Source organism: Colossoma macropomum, unplaced genomic scaffold, assembly GCF_904425465.1.
Source record: "Colossoma macropomum unplaced genomic scaffold, Colossoma_macropomum, whole genome shotgun sequence".
Classification (NCBI taxonomy): domain Eukaryota; kingdom Metazoa; phylum Chordata; class Actinopteri; order Characiformes; family Serrasalmidae; genus Colossoma; species Colossoma macropomum.
This window is the reverse complement of record NW_023494810.1, coordinates 3,396,132-3,407,409: the sequence shown is the minus strand read 5'-3', so window position 1 is coordinate 3,407,409 and position 11,278 is coordinate 3,396,132. Positions and strand designations below refer to the sequence as shown.

At 41.5% G+C, this 11,278-nt stretch overlaps 1 protein-coding gene across 4 annotated transcripts in view; it reads left to right on the top strand.

Moving 5' to 3' along the window:
• The first annotated feature begins 5,814 nt into the window (after positions 1–5,814).
• LOC118800052 (band 4.1-like protein 1) overlaps positions 5,815–11,278 on the top strand; it is a 182,832-nt gene continuing 177,368 nt past the window's right edge. For 3 of the 4 annotated variants that reach the window (XM_036560200.1, XM_036560198.1, XM_036560201.1), the window contains exon 1: positions 5,815–5,894. The gene's annotated coding sequence lies outside the window, so the exon portion shown is untranslated. The remainder of the gene's footprint in view (positions 5,895–11,278) is intronic. The other variant, XM_036560199.1, reaches the window with a different exon arrangement.

Below are 11,278 nucleotides of genomic sequence, written 5' to 3'. Positions count from 1 at the left end.
TAAGTCAATGGAACCGGACATTTTTCCCAAGTATTTTGGGACAGTTCTGTTGGTCCATTCGTCATGAGATTTACACACAATCTAAAGAGCAACAAGCATTTTCAAACTATGTCAAAAACTAAAAAACAACTGCAGTAGTGATTTATACATATATATATACACTGATCGGGCATAACATTATGACCACCTCCTTGTTTCTATGCTCATTGTCCATTTTATCAGCTCCACTTACTATATAGGTGCACTTTGTAGTTCTACAGTTACAGACTGGAGTCCATCTGTTTCTCTGCATACTTTGTTAGCCCCCTTTTACCCTGTTCTTCAGTGGTCAGGACCCCCATGGACCCTCACAGAGCAGGTACTATTTGGGTGGTGGATCATTCTCAGCACTGCAGTAACACTGACGTGGTGGTGGTGTGTTAGTGTGTGTTGTGCTGGTCTGAGTGGATCAGACACAGCAGTGCTGTTGGAGTTTTTAAACACCTCAGTGTCACTGCTGGACTGAGAATAGTCCACCAACCAAAAATATCCAGCCAACAGTGTCCTGTGGGCAGCGTACTGTGACCACTGATGAAGGACTAGAGGATGACCAACACAAACTGTGCAGCAGCAGATGAGCTATCGTCTCTGACTTTACATCTACAAGGTGGACTGACAAGGTAGGAGTGTCTAATAGAGTGGACAGTGAGTGGACGCAGTGTTTAAAAACTCCAGCAGCACTGCTGTGTCTGACCCACTATTCATCTATCTATAGTTAGATTTATGGTATTGTGGCTATGCTAGCTTTAGTTACCTGTGCTCCTTCTACCTGCATCTTGAAGAAGGAAAGGTGAGGGGTGAGTAATACACTGTAAAGAACTTCTGTAATGTGTACAGCAATGTACTGTGTTTAAGTCACTATGATACTTTGAATGCATGTTACAGTTTTATACAGCATCCCATGTTGAAATCTGGGAAAACATTTACAGTACAGGCAGATTATAGTGTATTATATTATTGTAACAATACTGTAATAACACATCAAAACATACAGTATCATCAGCTTTACTGTAAAACCACCAATAGTACTTTTCAGAGCCAGCAAAAGAACCATTGCATTTACTGAAAAATATTAATATTAAAAGAGCCTTAAATGCAACTAGTTAATAACAAGTGGTAAAGATGGTTAACATTAGCCTAGCTAGCTGACTAAAAGCATGCTAGCTTGCTAAATTGTACCAACATAAAACAAAGCATGCAATATTTAAGTTCATGGACTTAAAAGCAGTGGTACACAAACCATGTACTTGAGTTAAAGTAGAGATACCCAAGGTAAAATATTACTCCTGTAAAAGTAGAAGTTCCTCCCTTTAGACCTCCACTTGAGTAAAAGTACAAAAGTATTTGCCTTCAAATGTACTTAAGTATCGAAAGTAAAAGTACTAAAAGGTTAATTATGGCTTTAATGTCCTATTATCATTTTTGTAACAAGACTTGCCTCATTAACTCATTTTAGGTGAAAATACTTCAGTGTCTCTCTTGGTAAACCAGTCTTTTAATAGAGTCATTAATTAGTGACGCTGATGTCTATTAAAATTATCATCAGCACAAAACACTGAAGGTAAACAGTTTCCATCAGGTAGAACTGAGTGGCTCTGAAATCACTTTTTACAAACAAGCAAAGTTTCAGTTTAAGATTTATTTGCAACTTAGTTACAAGTTTAAGTTTAATAAAGACTTTAAACTCAGATTCACAAATGAGTTTCCTTTACTAAACTGCATCTGTAGGTCTCTGTTCATAAACATAAACTATTGTGGTCTGTTTACACAAAGTTAGGTTAGTTCATCATTTATGTTGAATAGACTCTCCCAAAATTTTACACTGCTGCACTGATGTTGAACTGTGTGCTGCACTGGGTCGGTATGACCAACAGGTCAAAACAAGCTCAAAACAAAGAGCGCGCTGTGTCCTGATTGGTGTTCTCGCTTTGCGCTTCTTTCGTTTTGACATTTTATGTTTTTATGCACACATAAACCAAAAGGAGCGACAGATTTCTCATAATGTAGTGGAGTAAAAAGTGAGATATTTGACTCTGAAATGTAGTGGAGTGAAAGTAAAAAGTCACCCAAAATGGAAAAACTTCAGTAAAGTACAGATACACGAAAAAACTACTTAAGTACAGTAATCAATTACATTTACTTCGTTACTGTCCACTGCTTAAAAGTGCAGTATGCAATTTCAATCCAATACACTTTGTGTCAAATTCAGCTAATGTCTCCTCTCAGTGCGCTGGCTGTCTATTCTGTGTGGGGAAAAAGGATCCAGTGTTCGTATTAAGGCTGAAAGATGAATCGTTTTTAAATCACAATCACAATTTAAGAGAGTGCAATTTTAAAATCGCAAGAGCTGCAATTTTTTTGTAGCCTGCACTCTTAAAAAAGGTGGTTCCTCAAGGTTCTGAAAAGGTTGGTTCTTTAGTAAAGACAATCATTCTATATAGAACCATGAACACTCTAAGATCCATTTGCATGCTTAAAGTGTTCTCTGGATGGTGAAATCGTTCTTCAGATTGATGGAAAATGTGTTGTATATGGTTCTATATAGCACCAAAATGGGTTCTGCTATTGTTCTGGTGTCAAAGCTTGTAACAATTGAAGAACCTTTTTGGTGCTGTATAGAACCCTATGCAGACATGTACCTCAAGCTGAAGACTGATTTTACCATGCAAAGAAACCTCTAAGCATGCAAATGGATCTTAGAGAGTTCATGGTTCTATATAGAACCACTGTCTTTACTAAAGAACCCTTGAAGAACCAAGGTTCTTCAAGGTTTTAGGTGTGTAAATTGTCAAAAAACATTCTCTTAGGTTTTCAGAGGGGAAATTAAACCTAATAACACAGAGCTTGTGAAATGCCTGTGATAAGATAAACAAATCAGAGGCAACCAAACTTCCATGTGTTGTGACATCACAACCACGACTTACTGGCAGTTTGGCCATTCAGGGTTCCAGCCAAAAAAGGTGGATATTCTTGGCCAAGCCTGAATCTCATTTATAAAAAATAATCAATATAAGTCCGAAAAAATCACAATTAGATATTTTCCCCAAATCGTTCGGCCCTGGTTCGTATACAGCCCTGACTCTGTAAATGGGAAACAAACAAAATGGCTTGGACTGAGCGACACAACACCGTTCCAGCAAATCACCAACAGGGGGGGCATTCGTGCTCATGCACAGGACGGGGGAACAGGCGGGGCTACATGCTGAACTCAATGCTTTGTCAAGAAGGAGAGATGGCCAAGAAACAGCCAAAGAGGAGAAGATCTGAAGAGTAAAGATTAAGAAAGAAGTTCTTAGATCAGGCGAAGGCGTTTCAGCGGTGAAGAGACCTCCGACAGTTAACAAGGCTGAAGTTGGCTTCCTATTCACATTTTCCTGTTCCACCTTAAATCGTGCAGCAGTTCCACAGACCACTGAAGTCGTGTTGTCATTCTGTAGACGGTGTCATGCTTTAATGTCCATATAAGGAACTCAGGGTCTAAAAGGAATTTCTCTATGAGAAAAATGAATGGAGTTTTCGAAAATCGCCTGTCACATCCTGTGATAATTGATGATACGTTTTGTCCCACCAGCATTTTTCTCTCGAATATCACTGGATCCTTTGAATCACGAGGTCGTTAAAGAGTAGAAATGTGAATACTGCTGTATATAAGCTAATGATACTGTGCACTGAATTGATGTCATTAGACTGGCAGCCTCCTTAAAAACGACGCAAACCAGCACGCTTTGCCAGTGTGGCAGCGTATTTCCATGTACTGAATGAGGGCAGATGAAAAGAAGCCACTTATAGCCTGTTAGCTTCTGAATATCTGTTTGTATTTTGAAAAAAAAAAATTGAAATTAAGCAACTGATTATTTTTGTGTTCATACACACCAACTGGTGACTTCACTAAAAACACTTTCTTCTACACTCGTTGTCCTTTCTATTAACTCCACTTACCATATATACTTTGTACTTCTACAGACTGTAGTCCATCTGTTTCTCTGCATACTTTGTTAGCCCCTTTTACCCTGTTCTTCAGTGGTCAGGACCCCCATGGACCCTCACTGAGCAGGTACTATTTGGGTGGTGGATCATTCTCAGCACTGCAGTAACACTGACGTGGTGGTGGTGTGTTAGTGTGTGATGTGCTGGTCTGAGTGGATCAGACACAGCAGTGCTGCTGGAGTTTTTAAACACTGTCCACTCACTGTCCACTCTATTAGACACTCCTTATTTGTCAGTCCACCTTGTAGATGTAAAGTCAGAGACGATAGCTCATCTGCTGCTGCACAGTTTGTGTTGGTCATCCTCTAGTCCTTCATCAGTGGTCACAGGACGCTGCCCACAGGACACTGTTGGCTGGATATTTTTGGTTGGTGGACTATTCTCAGTCCAGCAGTGACACTGAGCTGTTTAAAGACTTCATCAGAGGCTTTTACATCAACATAAGGAGTCAGTGACAGCTTGACTTCACGCTGTCATTAAGGCTACAGGGGGGCAAACCACCAAATACTAATAAATTCTGAAATTCATACAAACATTCAAAGATTCGCTGAATGAAAACGTTTTCATCAGTGCTCTCAGACATCTGGACACAGCTGTTTATGTATATATTGGACAAGATGTTCAGACTGGCTTTGGAACCTTTTCTTTAACGCGCACATACATTCAGCTGGGGATCCCTTACAAAGCACACCATACCCATCTAATCCAGACCACACCACTGTGTTTACATGCTATTTAGTAGAAGTATGTGATTTAGGACGCAGCCACTGAAAATCAAAGCACACTAATACCAGCACATACCCCCCCTGCAGCCCCTCCCTTCTCTTCTCCTCTCCCACTTCTCTCTCTCTACCTCTCTCTCTCGCCTTTCTCTCTCTTCCCATCTCTTTCTCCCTTCCTCCCTCTCGCTCCTTCTCTCTCTCTCCCCTCCCTCTCTCTCTCCTTCTCTCTCTCCCCTCCCTCTTTCTTTCTCTCTCTCTCCCCTCCCTCTCTCTCTCTTTCTCTCTCTCTCCCCTCCCTCTCTTTCTTTCTCTCTCTCTCTCTCCACTCCCTCTCACTCTCTCTCTCGCTCCCCCCTCTTTCCCTCTCTCTCTCTCAGTTCAGTTCAGAATAGCTTTATTCGCATGACTCTGAGGTACAGTATTGCTAAAGCATCACAACAGTAGAAGTGAACAACGAAAACAATAATGAAAACAGAATAAGATAAAAAGAACCAACATAAATAATAACCATATCTCTCTCTCTCTCCCCTCCCTCTCTCTCTCCACTCCCTCTGTCCCTCGCTCCCTCCCTCTTTCCATCTCTCTCCCTCCCTCTCTCTCTCCACTCCCTCTGTCCCTCGCTCCCTCCCTCTTTCCATCTCTCTCTCCCTATCTCTCTCTCTCCCTCTCTCTCTTTCTCCCTCCCTCTCTCTTGCTCTTTTTCTCTCTCCCCTCCCTCTCTCTCCATCTCTCTTGTTCCCTCTCTCTTTCTCTCTCTCTCCACTCCCTCTTCCTTTCTCTCTACTCCCTCCCTCCCTCTCTCTCTCTCTCTCTCTCTCTCTACTCCCTCCCTCCCTCTCTCTCTTACTCCCTCCCTCTCTTTCACTCCCTCTCTCCCTCCACTCCCTCTCTCTCCTCCTCCCTCTCTCTCTCTCTCTCTCTCTTACTCCCTCCCTCTCTTTCGCTCCCTCTCTCTCTCTCTCTCTTTCTCTTTCGCTCCCTCTCGATCTCTCCCTCCCTCTCTCTATCTCTCTCACACTCTCTTTCGCTCCCCCCCTCCTCTCTCTCTCGATCACTCCCTCCCTCCCTCCCTCTCTCGCGCGCGCTACGACTCGCGCGTTACTCCTTCAGAAAATAAACGGCTGGGGCGCGTGACGGACACAGCAGGTAGGTGGCGGGTTGAAAACGCTAAACGCTACGTTTCGCATCTTTTCCCTCATCTTAACGCCTTTATTTCTTTATTTCCTGCCTCGTTAAAGTCCCGATCGTTTCTCCGCAGCGCTGAAACTGAATTCTGGTTCAGTCCGTGGCGAATTGATTTGAGAAGACCGCACACCGCTCGAACAGCCGCTCGCACAGCCGCTCACCACGCCGACTTTCCGAACGCAAACTGATATTCTTACAGTGAACCCGATTTGACCTGGCTTCAGAAGCGGCGCTCTTTGTGTCATGAAGGTTAATAACACTGTTGAGGTGAACGTTAAAGCAGAGATGCGTTACTGAACCGGTGCGTTGAGACTGAGGCTTCATTTCAGTGCATCATCGCCTGGTTTTCAGTTTAATAAGTCAAGCTGGCAGAAGCTAAAATGTGGAGGAGCTCATGTTCAGTCATGCTGTTATGAATTTCATGCGTAGTAGTAACATTCAGGCTACTTATGTAACTTAAGTTGGGAGCAGTGAGTGTGAAGTGCAGGGTGTGAGTAGGTGTGCACGAGATACATACTCAAAAATCACCAAATCCTAGTCCGTGACTTTAAATCCCTGCATGCAAGAACAGTCGAAAGCAGACTTGAGGTGTCCATCCTGGTCAGTGTTGAGCCCAGTCACTGTTGGGGTCTGATTTTGCTGCATTCAGACCTTCCTCAACTTTATGCCAGACTGAGCATGAAGGATATTATTAGGTTATTTTGCTGTGGATGGTCAAAGCTGATGAGCGGTGATAAGGTTTAGGTTTGAAATAGCAATGCTGAGCAATGTGTTGTGTTGGTGTCAGTGAGACAAGTGTTTTGTAAAGGCAGTTTTCAGACTGCAGATACTTCTACATTTTTTAGGAGAGCAGTTTTAGAATACCTGACCACTAAATTTTAAAAAATATATGCCATCTTTATAAGAAACACCATCAGTGCTTGTTTATACACTACTTTAAAATCAGCGCACGGCATGTGACGTTCCTGCTAAAGACTGAGTAGACTGATAAACCAGTGTGATGATCAGTTATTACTCTCAGCACTTTGAGAGATGAAAGAACTTCATGGGTGATGAGCTTAGCTTTGGTGTTGCACTGCACTTGTGGGTGTGTTTTGTGGCAAGTTACGTACATGTTGTTAACTAAAAATCACATAGGTACCCAGCTTATAGTACAATTTGCAAGATTTTGCGTATTTTTGTGGAGGCAGTGGACTGACGCAGGCCATCGGAGACAAAATACTGTTGAGAATTTTAAGTTAAAAGTACATTTTTCATGAAACCATATTAACAGAGGAGTTACTGCCAAGAGTAACAGTGTGAACTCAATAAAAATAGCAGAGTTTTCCCCATGTGCCTTATCAATATGCATTTTAAATGTATTCTGAATATGTTATTTTTATGTATTGTACTGGAATACATTACTAAATACTTTTAGAACAGTGTATTTAGTACTCAGTATTCTACCTAAGCCTGGAAATAGTCAGTGGTTTTCTCCAAATTTTAGTATTGACAGTAATATGCTGTCAGTGTGTATATATGTGTGTGTGTGTGTGTGTGTGTGTGTGTGTGTGTGTAAGGTTTCAGCATTTGCAGTAAAAGGACTCAGTGCTTACAGACAGTTGGCATTTACTGGAAAAGGTTTAACGGCACATTGGGGCAAAATGATTACCATAACCAGCCACTGGTGATGGTGCTGGTTTTGCATCGGCAGTGCTGTTTTGCATGAACTAAAACCTTTAGTAAATCAAGGCATATGTTTTATCATTTCTCATTGCTGCTGCCTCTGTTGGGTATCAGAAAAAGCACCATGCATTAAAAATGTACTTTTTTTAGTAGTACTGACCCTTTTGTTGTCATATGAAGGCTAAAGCAGAGCGTGAATAGCAGGTCTTACAGTGATCTGGCTGTGTGTTTGTGCTGTATTTCTGGGTTGTAAGCTGGTTTCTCTCACTCTGGTTAGTGATGGCAGGTTCCTCTGAGTGTTCTAGTGTATGAATCACGTCACTATTGTTAACCCTTTGTTTATACTATGAAGGCTAAAGGCAGAGATGTAATATAACAGTAGCAAGTGGGTTGTGGGTGATTTTGGAGCTGGATTACTGGCTGATGGACGGTCATAGGTGGATGAAATCACTCTGGATGGTGCGACAGAGTCTGATGAGTGAGCTGATTGTGAATCATGTTGCTGTTTTAGCCCTTTGTTGGAATTTGAAGGCCAAAAAACAGCAATAAAATCGGGATTTTGGCTGATTTTCCGAGTCGAATTACTTACTCATGCTGATGCCACAGCTTGATGACATCATACTAGCTAGTTTGGGCTGGGTCTGCTGAGTCATCTGATATGTGGATCATGTATGTAGCTTAAACCATTCTGGAGTTACGAAGGCTAGACGTTAGCTACCGTTTTGCCTCGGGTTCTAAGAGTTAAGCATTTACACTGTATGTCTGAAACTTTGCATATATCTGCTCATCCAATGTTTCTTCCCAAATTAAGGGTATTAACAGAGAATTTGTCCCAATTTGCTGCAGTGAACGCAGCTCAGCACAATGCTGGGGAGCTCTGTACCCCTCTAGCCAGCGCTTGGCATTAGGCATGATGTCCCATTCTATTGGCAGTGGTTTTCAGCTGACTTCACCCTATTAGGAAGGGTGTGTGTACCTTTGATCTAATTATCGGAGCACACGTCCGTGGTCAGACTTTTACTTGATCATTTCAGTTGCATCAACACAGTTATTGCCCAAACTGTGGAAAAGATTTGCTCATTTTAATCAAATTCAGCACCTCACTTTCTTCCCTGTTAAAGGCCTCAGGACTATGGCTCCAGGTCAGTAGCTGCCAAATGCCAAAGCCTCCAGCGAGACGGTGCTGAAATCCTCTCCGTAGCTTTCTGACCAACCCATCCCTCATCTCTGCTCTTCTGGGTGAGTGTTTCTGAGTCTGAAGACAGACTAGTCAGAGATCACTGCCCGTGCTGTTGCCCCGGCCGACGTGATGCGTCTGCTAGCCCAGCCGACCAGCCAGGTTATTTTATGCCACCACTTGCGATCCCATCGGATCGACGTGTTTTCTTTTGCTGCTTGAGTTTGTTTCAGTTCAGCTTTCAGGCTGTGATGAATTTTTAAAGGTACAATAAGTACAACTTTCCATAAAGGTTAGTTCCAGCACAGCTGACTTGTTCTGTGCCTGTGCTTGGCTCGCCAAATGCAGCCTCGCCAGCAGATTCCTGTCTCTAACCACGCAAGCAAACGCTAATGTTTATGTTACAGTAGTGCCACACACACACACACACACACACACACACACACACACATTGCCTGACACTTTAACAAACACCTCGAGGGAGGGAGGCTGAGGCAGGCGATCACAAAAGATGGAAAACAAGTAAAGCCTCAGTTTAGCTGGGCTGAATAAAACAGGTGTGGACTGGGATCGAATAGGAGTTCGCTTTCTTTGTTAAAGCGATTAGTTAAAAAGGGTGGAAATACAGCTTTTTTCAGTAAAACACTCAGCATCACGCCTGTGCTGGCCTCCCAGAACCTCTTAGTGCTGGCAGTCTATGGGTTTGTTTTGTGCTTTGTTAGGACAGGGTACTGATTTTGTAGGAAAAACGTAGAAAATTCGTATTACTTTTTAGAAATTATTCATAGGATGTATTATTAATGTACAGGTGTTATGTATAAAACACATGGGACATATTATTATGTATAGATACTTACATACTGTTGCTGTTCAAAGAAAAACAAGTATCTCCAAAATCTTTACAGTAGAGAGCAAAAACACTCTTAGCTGTTAATGTAAGTTAATAACAGATTTCATTCTAATTGATTTTGGGGGTTTTCTATTGGTCCAGTCATCAGGAACTGCCGTATTCAAATGACAGGAAAATAAACATCGACAAAAATGGAGATGCATGTTTTTCTTTGGACAGTGACGATCTATAGGTAATCCATATGTAGGGTATAGATGAGTGATGTGACAAAATGTAGTCAAAGTACTTCAGGATGTTTTCACAATATGCAAAATGCTACAATATTAATTTATTCATATTGTGAACCAAGAAAGTCGTGCCACATTAAAAAATACTATCCATAACTATGGGTACAGTGGTTCTATTTAACGCTTTGCATGCTGAGTTGCACTAAATCCAATTAAACAGGACTAATTATGCTCTCCTTGTGATCAAACATGCAGTTGAGAAGTGTTTTTAAATGCTCATGATATCTGCCATGTACTTAGAAGAATATATTTTGGCATATTGTGCCATAATTTGTCACAATAGCCATAAATATTGTCATATTGCCCAGCCCTGCCTAAGGCATATTATTATTACTAGGGATGCACTGAATTTGTATGGCCAGTTCCTAATTCTTTACAGTCAAATTGGTCGATGGACAATATTTACTACTAAAATTTGACTTTTTTTTTTTAAAAAACTTGAAGCTCAGACTCTGCTAAATGAACTTTTGCAGCACTTTCTTTCAGCCAAAGTTAGAATAAAAATAACATTATTCACTCTTTAATGGGCCAAATGGTATTTAAAATTCTTGAATTAAAAACAGTTTCCTGTTTAAATAACATGAATCAAATAAAGCTACACTGAAAGTAAGAGGCAACTGGCTACTCAGCCCAATGAGACATGCATAATTATGCTACGACATAGTATATCGCTGTTGTCGGAAGAAAAATCTCCATTTTTGACGTTTTTCAGTTTTTGACATAATTTGAAAATACCTGTTGCCCTTTGCATTGTTTGTAAATTTCATGAAGAATGGACCAAAAGAAACGACCCAAAATGACTTCTGGTTCCATTGACTTACATTAAAAGTAAAGTGTGTTTTTTCCTTCTCCTGTAAAGTCACCATTTTGGAGATACGAGGTTTCCTTCCGACAACAGCGACATATATAAGTATCTGTATACGTGTGTGTTTGTGTTCAGTCCTTGGGGTTGTTGAGACAGATCCACATATATAGAGACGGCGTAACCTCTGTCCCTCAAGTGCTCTTTGGATTCTGTGTGACAGTAAATATGCCAGCTATGTCACCATACAGTTGCAGCCACGCTGAGGCATTTTCCTTCAACAGCCTGAAAGCACAACAAAGCCTATTGCGCTCCTGTTTATTTATTTATTTATTTACACAATAGTTGACCATTTCCTGGGCCCATTTTTTCCATTATCTCTCCTGCTAGTAGCGCTCTTCCACCACAGCTGGCAACACTGACGACATTTAGCAGGAACACGTCTATATGCTGTATTATTTTTTGCTCCTGCAACTTTTGGCTTTGTTACTATCCCCGAGTTCCTCTTCATGGCGCGGATACACTAATTTGTCTTTGGGTTGATAATTGAGTGTTTCTAGCAGA